A 14,646-nucleotide genomic window follows, 5' to 3' on the forward strand; every position below is an offset into this window, starting at 1 on the left:
TTCTTAGTTTGGATTCAAAGAATTTCTAGAGATTTAGACCTCGTTCATTTCACCGATTTGAGTTTTCAGTTTTAGGTTTCTACAGGAAAAAATTCTCAGAAAATGTCACATCTAACTTTTTCTGCTACAGTGAAAAGCTCTCTGAAAATGTCACATCTCAACTCGAATTGAAAACTCGAATCCGTGAAGTAAACGAAGCCTTAGAAATTAATGAGGGTGGAGAAGATGATTCTCTGGTATTTGTTCATAAAGGCCATAGAATTTTAATTGGCTATGATACCATCTAGAAAATAAATAACAAAATAGAAGAAAAAAGAACAAAGAGGTTTTATGTGGTTTAGTAATTTGTCTACGTCCACGGATCAGATATTCTATTCATTCATTCTCATTTTTTGATGATTTACGATGAGTATGTCCCTAGGTATGAACATGAATGATTCTCCAAATATACAAACTGTCATTGAGTCTTCACCTATTTAATTTGAGCCATAATTGTATGAGCGTTTTTTTTTTTTTTATTCACATGTGTATTAAACAAAGGGGGATTGAAGATTAAAAAGAGAAAAGAAAAAGAAAGTCGTATCGTTTAACTTTTTAAGAGTTTTTTTTTTTTTTTGGTAAAAAAATAAAAGGAAAGAAAAGAAAAAAATATATAGAAAAAAGAGGAAGAAAAAAATGATTGATTGAAAAAAAAAGACAATTAATATGTTTTGAAAAAAGAGAAAATGTTAAATTTGAAAATATATAAATATTGAATTAAAAAAAAAAAGGAGTGAAAAAATATCCAATTGTATCGCCTATTGAACAGACAAAAGAAAAGGTTAAAAAAAGTATTGAAGCATGTGCTGTGAAGCTCACGTGAATTTAAACCTAGAGTTGTCAAACGTGCCGTGCTGGGCCAGCACGGCACGTCCGACTCCTGGCTCGTGGCGGGCCTGGGGTCGTGCCTGAGGAGAAACTCTCAGGCCTGGAACTGGCCCGTAGCCCTAGTCCATAAGGACCAGGACCGGGCCTGTGCCCAGGCCTTTCACGGGCCAATCCTGGCCCTTGTAATTTTTTTGTAAAATTTAATTAAAAAAAAGAAAATATATCATATGCCCCCAAAAGATGTGATTTTATTGAATTGAGTTGTTCCGAATAAGTACGGATAAATGATTGCCTAGTTAAAAATATTGCCAAGTAAAATTCGTGGGGAGATCGAGATAAAACCTTAGCCAAAAGGAAGAAGAGTGCAGTAATCTAGGATAAGTAAATTACAAAACTTAAGTGCTTCTAGAAGATTCTGTTATTTCTAAGTTAGAAATATAGTCTTGCATTGAATCATCTGTATATTGTTGTTTTTGTCGTCTAACATCTTCCCAATCTTTAATGCACATTAGCCCCTCTAAGATATCTGGATGCATTTTGCTTCTCTTCTCATCAAGAATTCGATTGCTTGCATTAAATACTTGCTCCGATGCTACCGTTGACACTGGAGTTGTCAGAATGTCACGAGCTATTATGAACAATGTTGAAAAATGATCGGTCTTGCTCTTCCACCACTGTAAGATGTCCAGTTTGTCGTCATCGATTACAAAATTTGCTTCAAAATATTTTACCAGTTCGGTAGACGCTTGTATTAATGACGATCATGTCGTTTTCTGTTTCTTCTTTAAGAAACTCCACGACAAGCCTTTAGGCCCCGAATTGCTAGTTGACATCGAACAATCATGGCGACCAAGCAGATTGTGTTCTTGGTTTGGATTCAAAGAATTTCTAGAGATTTAAAAATTCAAGAGAGTGGAGTTGGTGATTCTCTGATTTTCGCTCCTAAAGGCCGAATCGGCTGTGATACCATCTAGAAAATAAATAACAAAGTATACGGAAAAAAGAATAAAGAGGTTTTACGTAGTTCGACAACTCGCTTATGTTCACGGATTATATATTTTATTCATTCATTCTCATTTATTGATGATTTACAATGAGTATGTACCTAGCTACAAATAGGAATGATTCTCCAAATATACAAGCTGTTATTGAATGATAACTTTCCCCAATTTGATAAATTTCCTTCAATGACACCAAAGACAACTAATGGACAAAACATCAAATAATTATAAATCAATCAGAATAATTAACAAATCTCAACACTCCCTCTCAAATTGATACATACCAACTTGCCTTCAAAATTTTAAGAACAACTTTGAAAATCTCACAAGCTAGACTCAAGTTTAAATGAGTTTCACAGTAGATTGATTTCCAGAAGCTTCACATACCAGACTCCAATTCAAATGAGCTTCACAGCACAAGCTTCAATTTCGAAACCTTCACATGTCAGATTCAAATTTGCATGAGCTTCACAACACAAGTTTCAATACTTTTTTTTACTTTTTTTTGGTCTCTTCAACGGGCGATACAATTAAATATTTCTTTACTTTTTTTTAATTCAATATTTATATATTTTCAAATTTAACATTTTCCCTTTTTTAATACATCTTAATTGACTTTTTTTTTCAATCAATCATTTTTTTTTCTTTTTTTTCAATATATATATTTTTTCTTTTCTTTCTTTTTTATTTTTGTTAAAAAAAAAAGAACTCTTAAAAAGGTAAACGATAAAACTTTTTCTTTTATTCTCTTTTTAATCTTCCATCCCTTTTTTTAATACACACGTGAATAAAAGAAAAACACTCATAAAATTATGGCTCAAATCAAATACGTGAAGGCCATAGAACCAAACTTCAATTTTGATGCGACACTTTTCTCGAGATGGGGGTGGCGACAGGAAGGACGGCGAAAGGAATGACAGTGCTAGTCTTTGGCAAACAATCATGGCGACCAAGCAGATTAGATTGTGTTCTTCATTAGTTGTTTAATTCATTAATTTAAATTTTTAATTTAAATTAAAATATAATTTTATGTGAGAAATTTTATTGTAATAAAAAAAATAAATGTGACTGTTTTTAAGAATTTTTTACTATAATAAAATTTGAATTATAAACTCAAATCGGTGAAATGAACATGACTAAATTCAAAGAATTTCTAGAGATTTAGAAATTAAAGAGAGTGGAGAAGGTGATTCTTTAGTTTTCACTCCTAAAGGCCGATAGGATTCGAATTGGCTCTGATACTATATAGAAAATAAATAACAAAATAAAAGAAAAAAAGAACTGGTTTCCCAATTCGCCTACATTCATGGATCAAATATTTTATTCATTCATTCTCATTTTTTGATGATTTACAATGAGTATGTACCTGAGCATAAATAGGAATGATTCTCTAAATATACAAGCTGTCATTTAGTGATAATTTTCCTCAATTTGTTAAATTTCCTAAATTTTCTTTAACGACACCGAATGGATAAATCATCAAATCTCAACCCTCACCCTTAAGTTGGTGCATACCAACTTGCCTTCAAAATTTTAAGAACAAACTTTAGAAATCTCACACGCTAAACTCAAGTTTGCATGAGTTTCACTGTAGATTGATTTCCAGAAGCTTCACATAACAACTTCAATTTCGGAAGCTTCATATGCCAGGCTCAAATTCACGTGAGCATCACAACACAAGCTTCAATATATTTTTTTTTTACTTTTTTTTAGTCTCTTCAACGGGCGATACAAATGAATATTTCTTCACTCTTTTTTTTTTTTTTCAATTCAATATAAATATATATATATTTCAAATTTAACATTTTCCCTTTTTTAGAACATCTTAATTTTCTTGTTTTTTTTTCAATAAATCATTTTTTTTCAATATATATATATATATATTTCTTTTCTTTCCTTTTATTATTTTTACCCAAAAAAAAAAAAAAACTGTTAAAAACGTAAACGACAACACAGGTACAACTTTTTTTTTCTCTCTTTTTAATCTTCCATCCCCCTTTTTTAATACAAATGTGAAGAAAAGAACAACACCCGTACAATTATGGCTCAAATTAAATAATGGCCGTTCAGTTCAATAATTCGAGTTGAGATGTGATATTGTGTAAGAGCTTTTTACTGTTACAAAAAAGTTAAATGTGATTGTTTCTGAAAGTTTTTTACTGTAACAAAACTCAAATTCTAAACTTAAATCAGCGAAAAGAACAGAACCTTAAGTGAAGTCCACGGAACCAAACTTCAACTTTGAAGCGGCACTTTTCTAGAGATAGGACTGGCGACAAAAAGGACGGCGAAAGGAATGATAGTGCTAGTCTCTGACGAACAGTCATGACGACAAGCAGATTGTGTTTTTGGTTTGGATTCAAAGAATTTTTAGAGATTTGGAAATTAAAGAGGATGCAGAATGTGATTCTCTAGTTTTCGTTCCTAAAGGCCCACATAAGATTCGAATCAGTTATGATACCATCTAAAAAATAAATAACAAAATAAAAGAATAAAAGAACAAAGAGATTTTATGTGGTTCGGCAATTCGTCTACGTTCACGGATCATATATTTTATTCATTCGTTCTCATTTTTTGATGATTTACAATGAGTATATCCTTAGATGATATAAATAGAAATGATTCCTCAAATATACAAGCTGTCATTTAGTGATAATTTTTATAAGTTTTCTAAATTTCCTTTAATGACACCGAAAGACAACTAATGGACAAATCATCAAATAATTATAAATCAATCAGAATAATTAATAAATCTCAACACTCCCCCTCTTCAAAATTTTAAGAACAACTTTGGAAATCTCACACGCTAGACTCAAGTTTGCATGAGTTTCACAGCAGATTAATTTCTAAGAAGCTTCACATGCCGGACCCCAATTCAATTGAACTTCACAGCACATGCTTCAACTTCAAAACCTTCACATGCCACACTCTAATACATATGAACTTCACAGCACAAACTTCAATATTTTTTTTAAACCTTTTTTGGTCTCTTTAATGGGTGATACAATTGAATATTTCTTCACTCCTTTTTTTTCTCAATTCAAAATATTTTTTTTTTTCAAATTTTACATTTTCCCTTTTTTAATACATCTTAATCGTCCTTTTCTTTTCAGTCAATCATTTTTTTTCTTCCTTCTTTTCAGTATTTTTTTTCTTTTCTTTCCTTTTATTTTTTTTACAAAAAAAAAAAAAAAAAAAAAAAAAAAAACCCTTAAAAAAAAAAAAAAAAAAAAAAAAAACCACTTTTCAAAAAAAAAAACCTCTTAAAAACGTAAACGATAACACAGATACCACTTTTCTTTTCTCTTTTTCATCTTACATCCCCCTTTTTTAATACACATGTGAAGAAAAGAGCAACACTCATACATTTATGCCTCAAATCAAATAGGTGAAGTCCATAGAACCAAACTTCAACTTTGACACTTTTTTGGAGATGGGGCTGGCGGCAAAAAAAAAAAAAAAAAATCATGGCGACCAAGAAGATTGCGTTCTTGGTTTTGATTCAAAGAATTTCTAGAGATTTAGAAATTAAAGACGGTGGAGAAGGCAATTCTCTGGTTTTCGTTCCTAAAGGCCGATAGGATTCGAATTGGCTATGATACCATCTAAAATATAAATAACAAAATAGAAGAGAAAGAGAACAAAGAGGTTTTACGTGGTTCGGCAATTCGCCTACGTCCACGGATCAGATTTTTGATTCATTCATTCTCATTTTCTGATGATTTACGATGAGTATGTACGCAGGTATAAATAGCAATGATTTCTCAAATATACAAGCTGTCATTGAGTTATAATTTTCCCCAATTTGGTAAGTTTCCTAAATTTCCTTCAATGATACCAAATGACAACTAATGGACAAATCATCAAATAATTATAAATTAATCAGAATAATTAACAAATCTCAATAGGAAAAACCCACAAGGTACATATGCATAAATATTTTTAGCGGTGCCAGGTTAGATCTTTAATTTGACATCAGTATATGATTCGTCACGCGACAATCTCACGTTGCTCTCGTCATGAACATGATCTTAAAGATTCAAGTAACGATCCTCTATTAAAGACAATCATGGTCATGTCCTTGATTGCTCACAATGTGCACTATAATACTTAACAACCACACAAATTCACAACTCAATAACTCAATAGAAGAATAGTAAAGAGAGAAAAAAATTGACAAAAATTTTGATGTATTTCTTTAGTACTCGTTTCTATCTTGTTTTTTAGTTATTTATAATCATACCTATCATAAAATAAACACAAAGTATGAATAGTATCTCTTTAATTATTATTTATCGAAAAATAAATTATCTGATTCACTCAATCCGGTAAGAATTAAAAATATCCTTTCGCCTCTTATGTCTTATAGAGTTTATTCTAAACAAAATCTGAATGTTAACTTTTAGACCATGCTAACACCATAGACGCCTCAAAATCCAACCGAAACCGATAAATATTCAATAGATGTAGAAAATGGTCACTATCGATTTTTTTTTTTTTTTTACTGTTAAGTATTACAAAGACTCTAATGAGGAATTAAGTTCCGTATTGACCGTGGGAGCGCAACTTTTTCAACAAATTTTATTTTTTACCCTGAGGAAAAAAAAATACAAAGAAAAGAATCGGTTAGAAATCAGAGAGAGAACTACTTTTTAGGGGTTGTTCTTTTCCAACAAAACTCAGAAAAAGTTTAAACTCAAGTTACAACTTTATTTAAGTTCATGTTCTTTTATAAAATTTGAGTTTGAACTCGAGTTTGGGGCTAAACTCGAGTTCAAGTTTTCCCTTCAACTCGAGCTCAAGTTAATGAACAATATTTTTCTATTCTTAAAAATGCCATATTTTTCGTTTAAATTCTGATGGAGATGATTTTTTTTTCTATGCATTCACAACGAAAAGACGAATAAAACCCCACCCATATACCTTATTAAAAATTTTCATCACTATTGAGTTTTTATTAAAAATACTATCTAAATGCAAATTTAAGTTTTGACCCACCCAAACACAAACTCAAAAAGATTCTCAATTCAAATCATAACTCAAATGTGCACATCTAAACACAAACTCAAGTTACAACTTCAACTCAAGTTATAACTCAAACTCAACTTAAAATCATCACTCAAATCACCCTAACTCAAAAATGTAAAAGAACAATCCCTAGTGTTCCAAGTCCAACAACCAACCAGCTTTCCAGACCGAAAAAAAAAAAAAGAAAAAAAAAAGAGACCTAACTGCCATCCAATCTTGTTGAATATATATTGTGACTTTTGAAGCGTTTGACACGTTTATGTTTTGGTATTATGAGTGGAGTTCCATTTGTCCAATTTAGTTACAAATCAATACGTGAAAGTTTCAGGATTTCATGCATGCTTCCTTGTTAGTGGAGTCGTGCAAACCCCATTACACCTAAACCCTCCATCTGTATGTCGCTAGTTTTGTCTTTTTGCTTATATATATATATATATATATATATATATGAAAATTACTAAATTACAATTTTATACGTTTGTTATTTTAGTTTCCTTTACTCCCACTTAACAAAGATAAAAAGAGTACAGATTGTTCATTCTTGTCAATTAATTTGTTTATATACGTTGTCATATCATGTTTGGCTGACAAACTAGAATTACATTCAGCTTTTAACTTAAATTAAGATCTTAACTCAAATCACATTGACTCAAATTATAAAAAAGAACACGCAATCGTATTTTAATTATTGAGTTTGAAATATTAAAACGTTCCAAAACAAATCCAATTTATCATGAGTATAATGAACTTAATCCTGTACTTATACCTGATTTAAAATATGAATAAAATATATCATATACCGTCCATGTAAGGTTCTATTGGCGTTTCTATGTTACAACGTCTAATATTGTTACAAAATAACTAATTTTGTCACCAAAATAGATCAGTCTGACTTTGGAACATTTAGTATCGTTTGATTGGTGGACTCGTGTTCTGATTCAAATTATGGTTCGTAATTCGTTACAGTATTTTCTCTCACAAAAAATACACGTAAATCGAAAATGATTCTGAATCCATGAACCAAACATCCACTTAAACGTTAGCGAGCAAATTTGGAGACTATTTTTAAGATTATCAACACGAAACTATATATCACATTTTCAAGTGTAATTAGTTTATAACATGAAGGGCACTCATCAGAGATAACTTTATGACCTTGATATATTGGCAAGTGTCGCACTATATTTGGATTTTTTTTTCTTGCAAGCAAAAAAAAAAAAAGGATTAGTGGTGCTATCATTTTTCCATTGAAAAAGATAGATAGCTTTTTCATATTAAGTTACAGGTTCGACCGGCGTTATAAAGAGGCGGGATTTTTTTGACAAAAGATATTCACTAACCATTTCTCGCAATTTAGTAATAAAATTGACATAATTATTTTATCATAGTTTTATTCTGCAGGATCCTGCCTGTCTCGGATCTGCTTGGGAAAAGCCAAGACTCGGTTTAAAAATAATAATAATAATAATAATTTAGCATAAAACTCTATAAGCAAGAAAAATCACCGACATACTCATAAAAACATATTAATCTATTATATATTCTCTATGGGATTTAAAGTTGACTTTACAGATTGTTCATCATGTTTTTTCTCTATTTTTTTCAGAGTGACATAATATATTCCAAATTAAGAAAATATATACAAACATCAATTTTGACTAATTTGAGCGCCACAAACTATAAGAAAACCACGACCCTATTGAACAATCTGGTCCATCGGTAAATTTGAATGAAACTTTTAAGGGAAGAAAAAAATTGTGTACCAAGTTTAAAGAGCGAGCACTCGTTAAACTCATTAAAATACACCAAAAATAGAGAACATGAGACTTTAGCAATCCTCTATAATTGATAGATAAATTCAATCAACTAAAATAGAAAGGCAAGTAGCACCAATGCCCCACAAAACAAGTCTAACACACAAATCTAGAGGACTAAAAATAAAACTAACACAAGAAAAACAAAAACAAAAAAAAAAAAAAGCCGAAACAAACAAAATGTGGTGAAAACTACCACCATACATTAAGGGGGAGTGTACACTACCATCACCACCAAAAAGTCCGTGATGATATGAGTCGGAGGATGAACTTTCAAGGTGGAGTGTCCAATGAAAAACCTGAAGGTGGCCTTAGAGCTTTGGCCGAACATTGCCTTTGCTTTTCGCTTTCTTTCATTTCGTAAAGAAAACAAAATTAGCCTCTATGTGCAATGATTTTTCTTTTATTCTCACAAAACCAAATTTTGCAAAACCAATTTTCTAATCTCACGTAACTATATATATTTTGTTTACCACAAAAAACACATTAGATTATGCCAGGTTCCATTACGGATTTGACTCATGTTTCTCCGTATGCATTTTTCTTTTAATATCTCTCTAATAACACCATGACACGTCAATTAAAATACCATATCATATCAATTGAAAGGTCATATTATTTAAATATCTTAATGAACGTGACATATTATTCTTGATAGATAAAAAAAAAAAAGAGGGGGTTCCAATGAATTTTTCCGATCTTTTGATCTTATTCTTTCAAAGAAAATAGTTTTCCATCGTTTTGTGTAGGTTTATTATTTATGTCATTTTAAATAATTTTGACGTCATTGTGGTTTTTTATTTTAACTTCATTAATTAAATAGTAATTGTTTATTTTTTAATAAAATGACATAAATAATATTTTTTTTACTATCTTGAATAGTACTTCTGTTTTTTTTTTTTTTCCATAGTAATATTGCTAATAAGATTTACAGTACATGGAGCCATAATACTGGATCTATACGTGGCTGCACTACAGATCACATTAATGATATTAATTTATACTATAAATCTATTTATAATAAGGTTGTCAGGTGTTAAGTGCTTGTCTATTTTTTTTTTTTAACTGAGAAACCATGTTTGTTTATTGTTACTTACAACAGAGTATGCCACATTTGTCTTATAAAACAATCGTGGAAGATATTGCTGCGACTGAGTAAAATTATTATTGTATCCAATTTAATGTTCTACGATGGAATATAGAAGATCATATCTTTTAATGTCATTTACAAATAAAAATTCGAAATAAAATTTGAATTGTCAAATTGTATCACATAAATTTTAGGAGAGATATCTTATATTCTAGAAAAGTTTTTTTCCAAAAAAAAAAAAAATTTATTGTAGGGTAATTCAAACACTACGCATTATGATTTAATTAATCACTTTAAATATTTAAAAGTTAAGAAAATGTAAACACGTCCCTAATTGTATGATCATATAGTTAATAGTTCTTTGCAAAAATCAATCGAAGTTCATAAATCGTGTTTCTTTTTACAAAATTTTTTGGAATTCATGAAAGGAAAATGGATGTACGCATTATTAAAGAGAATAGTTTTGTTACATGGTTTGAGAAATTTTCATCAAATTTGTATTAAGTTGTCATTCTTTTGTTTTATTATATTCCAATATGATTTTGCGTTAAAAAACTGACATACTAATCTTTTTCTTTTTTTTTTGAACTGAAATAAGGGGATTTGAACTCTAAATTCAAAGTAAAGTCATGTGTAGATTTACCTCTTTATCACATACTAATAAATTATTAGTTTTATTCATTTTTATACCCTGTAGTTTGAGACTATCAAAAAAATCATAATTATCTTATTTATTATTTTAAAAAAAGGTGTTTTTTCTTTAATATTTTTGTCTTTTATAAACATTAATGATTAATTAACAGGAAATAAAAATATGGTGAAAAAATATATAACAAGAATTTAATAGGTATAAACAAAACAAGGGTAGGAGAGAACGTGCAAAGCTATCATGCTGGCATTTCCAGATCCTCTCCGCGTTGCATTCTCTCTCCTTTTGGTCCCTCAAAATCGGATTTGGAACCGAGCAATAAATGAAAATCCCACGCCTCGCGACTTTACATTCCAACATGGTCCCTCACGTCTCATCACCGTCCTTTAACGCCACGTCACTTAGTTTTAACGATTCTACGGCCATGATCTCGTCCGGAGCCCAAAGATCATGATTGTCCCATCCAAGCGTCATGATTTTCCGTACAGGTCGTCGTCACGTTTAACGGTCAGATTCTCAGATCAGGCGCAAGGTGACAAACGCAAAGTGCATCCGAGCAAGGCCACCCGTGAAGTGCCACGTGTCACATTGAATTCCCCAAAGTGCCGAATGTCAGTTAGAGTCCAGACGGGGAGCAATCCAATAAGCCATCACGGCTCTCAATGAAGTCGTCAATCATAAGTGCCAAAAAAAAACGTGAATTTATTTTTTTATTAAAAAATAGAAAAAAAAAAGACACGAGAATCGAGGAACGTTCCAAAGAAATAGTCGCTTTTCTTGATTGAAATCTATTTTCTACTTTTTGGTACAATGTTTATTTGTGAATTGACTTTAGTACCCTTCAACAAAATATTTGTATTGCGCAAGTAAAATCCCTTTTGTGTTTACCAACAACTGGACCAGGTGGTGATTAGCCAAAAACAACTGGACCAGACACCCAAAATATATTTTCCAACATTTAAAAAAAAAAAGTACTATCGTAAATTAAAAAAATTATAATATACTTCTTATATCAGTTATTTATTTAAAAATTGAGATAATTAAGGATAATACTAATTGTTCAGCCATACAAATGAAACACTACAGATCGAAAAGCAGTGGAATACATTATTTAGCCAAAAACAACTGGACCAGACACCCAAAATATATTTTCCAACATTTAAAAAACAAAAAGTACTATCGTAAACTAAAAAAATTATAGAACTCGTTTAGTTCACTAATTCGAATTTTTAATTTGAGTTGAGATGTAACTTTATATTAGAGCTTTTTACTGTAGTAAAAAAATTAGATGTGACTGTTTCTGAGAGTTTTTTACTGTAATAAAACTCAAATTGATAAAACAAACGGGATCATAATATACTTTTTATATAGTTATTTATATAAAAATTGAGATAATGAAGGATAATACTAATTGTTCGGCCATTCAAATGAAACACTACAGATTGAAAAGTAGTAATACATTATTTATAGATTTTATTGTAAGGGATTTTCCTGATGTTCTCTGTTTTTCAGTCGTTAGATTTATATCAAAATTTGTCTGTTTTGTATATTTTTTAAATGTAGTGTGATTTTGACTAAATCAGAAACACTGGTGTTTTCAAAAAGGAGGAAACACTGGAGAAACTCATCTACTATAAAGAACTTTCTCCGGTGTTTTTTTCTTTTTTTAAAACATCGGTGTTTTTTTATTTTTCAGCCGTCACAGATATATCAAAATCCCCTAAAAAATAAGGTCCATCCCCTAAAAAAATATACATCAATGACAAAATAAGATAAAGTTCGTGTTAAATTTAGTATTATTCTTAAAGATAATACAAATATCCCAAATGTACAACTTGCACGCATTTACGAGCCAAAACTCACTGATTCTGTTGTGCCATTTTTAGAGGAGATTGTACGATGCAATTGGACAAAGCCATACGTGAGAGTTTAGGCCCCGTTCACTTCGCTGATTCGAGTTTAGAATTCGAGTTTTTCTACAGTAAAAAGCTCTCACAAGCAATCACATCTAACTTTTTTGCTACAGTAAAAAGCTCTCACATAAAGTCACATCTCAACTCGAATTCTAAACTCGAATCAGCGAAGTGAACGGGGCCTAGTGTTTAATAAGTAATGTTCACTTTGCATATCCCATCAAAATGTGCAGCAAAAAGGGATAAAGAATGATAATATCTTCAAGATAGGAGAAAACAACAAATAATGTACACGACTTTGTGTTTTTCACTTGTGGTAATCTGTCATTTTAAGTGGTGTTTAGTAGCTTTGAAATTTATCTATTTATTAATATTTTCTGAAAATGATACGCAAACAATGCTATGTAAAACGTGGAAGTGGAACGATAAATACGATGAATACACATATGATTAGGTCGTTGTAGGTGCATGATCTAGTTGCCTATAAGGTATCGTTATAACTTCCCAATAATTAAACAAGATTTCTTAAAACTAAGTTTTATCGTTACTTGATATTTGAGTTAGGACAAAGTAAAGTTGCTAAACCACCAATATTAATTCAATCCTTTCAACAAACAAATAAATAAATAAATAGATAAATTTCTAATGTGTTTGCAACCAATATACTTCACTTGAAAATACATACATACATACATATATATATATATATAAATATATATATATACACACACACACACACACTTTACTATCCGTTAAGTTGGCGATGTTAAATATGACCTTTTTTTGTTTATGAAGTGGCAATTAATTGTAGCTTTCTTGGGCATACTACAGTAAAAAGCTCTCACAAGCAATCACATCTAACTTTTTTGCTACAGTAAAAAGCTCTCACATAAAGTCACATCTCAACTCGAATTCTAAACTCGAATCAGCGAAGTGAACGGGGCCTAGTGTTTAATAAGTAATGTTCACTTTGCATATCCCATCAAAATGTGCAGCAAAAAGGGATAAAGAATGATAATATCTTCAAGATAGGAGAAAACAACAAATAATGTACACGACTTTGTGTTTTTCACTTGTGGTAATCTGTCATTTTAAGTGGTGTTTAGTAGCTTTGAAATTTATCTATTTATTAATATTTTCTGAAAATGATACGCAAACAATGCTATGTAAAACGTGGAAGTGGAACGATAAATACGATGAATACACATATGATTAGGTCGTTGTAGGTGCATGATCTAGTTGCCTATAAGGTATCGTTATAACTTCCCAATAATTAAACAAGATTTCTTAAAACTAAGTTTTATCGTTACTTGATATTTGAGTTAGGACAAAGTAAAGTTGCTAAACCACCAATATTAATTCAATCCTTTCAACAAACAAATAAATAAATAAATAGATAAATTTCTAATGTGTTTGCAACCAATATACTTCACTTGAAAATACATACATACATACATATATATATATATATAAATATATATATATACACACACACACACACACTTTACTATCCGTTAAGTTGGCGATGTTAAATATGACCTTTTTTTGTTTATGAAGTGGCAATTAATTGTAGCTTTCTTGGGCATAAAAGACAGAGACAGTCACCTTCCAAACCCCTTCTAACACATTTCACATGCAAATTTAGCGACAATATAATGGACTATAGACATCTTAACTCAAAGCCTTCTAATTATTGATCCCCAATTTGGAAGGTTCCAAGTCTAAATTATGGATTGTTATAGATTAGTTCTAAAAGAATTGAGTGAACCATATTGATTACCTTTAAGGAAGTGACATTTTTAATTTAAAAAAAAAAAAGCATGGCTGGAAAATTATATTAAAATTGAACCATTTATCTACTTAAGGCAATATATATACACAATATAAAAGATTTTTTTTTTTTTTTTTGGATTAAAACTCTAGACAATATAAGAAGCAATTGTGTGAATTTACAACCACTAAAAGAAATCCACTCTGAATTTAGTATTTTAAAATGAAAAGTAACTAGCTAGTTGAGTATACGAAAATCTTGCTTAAATTAGAAGTGCAATTGTACACATTTTTTGTAAGAAAATGTTATCCAAAGCATTTCAAGGATAACCTCTTTTTTTTCTTTTTTTTTTTTTTAGGAAAAAGGATGAGCCAATATTTATTTCAATATTCCGAAGTCCCAGAAGTCCCAAACCTTCTATTTAATTGTCATATATAATCTTTGTTTTGTACAAGACTCAAATATAAGAAATTAATTTAAAAGAAAAAAGAAAAAAAAATCAGTTACACAATA

The sequence above is a fragment of the Morus notabilis genome, unplaced genomic scaffold, assembly GCF_000414095.1.
Source record: "Morus notabilis unplaced genomic scaffold, ASM41409v2 Scaffold5, whole genome shotgun sequence".
Taxonomy (NCBI): Eukaryota; Viridiplantae; Streptophyta; class Magnoliopsida; order Rosales; family Moraceae; genus Morus; species Morus notabilis.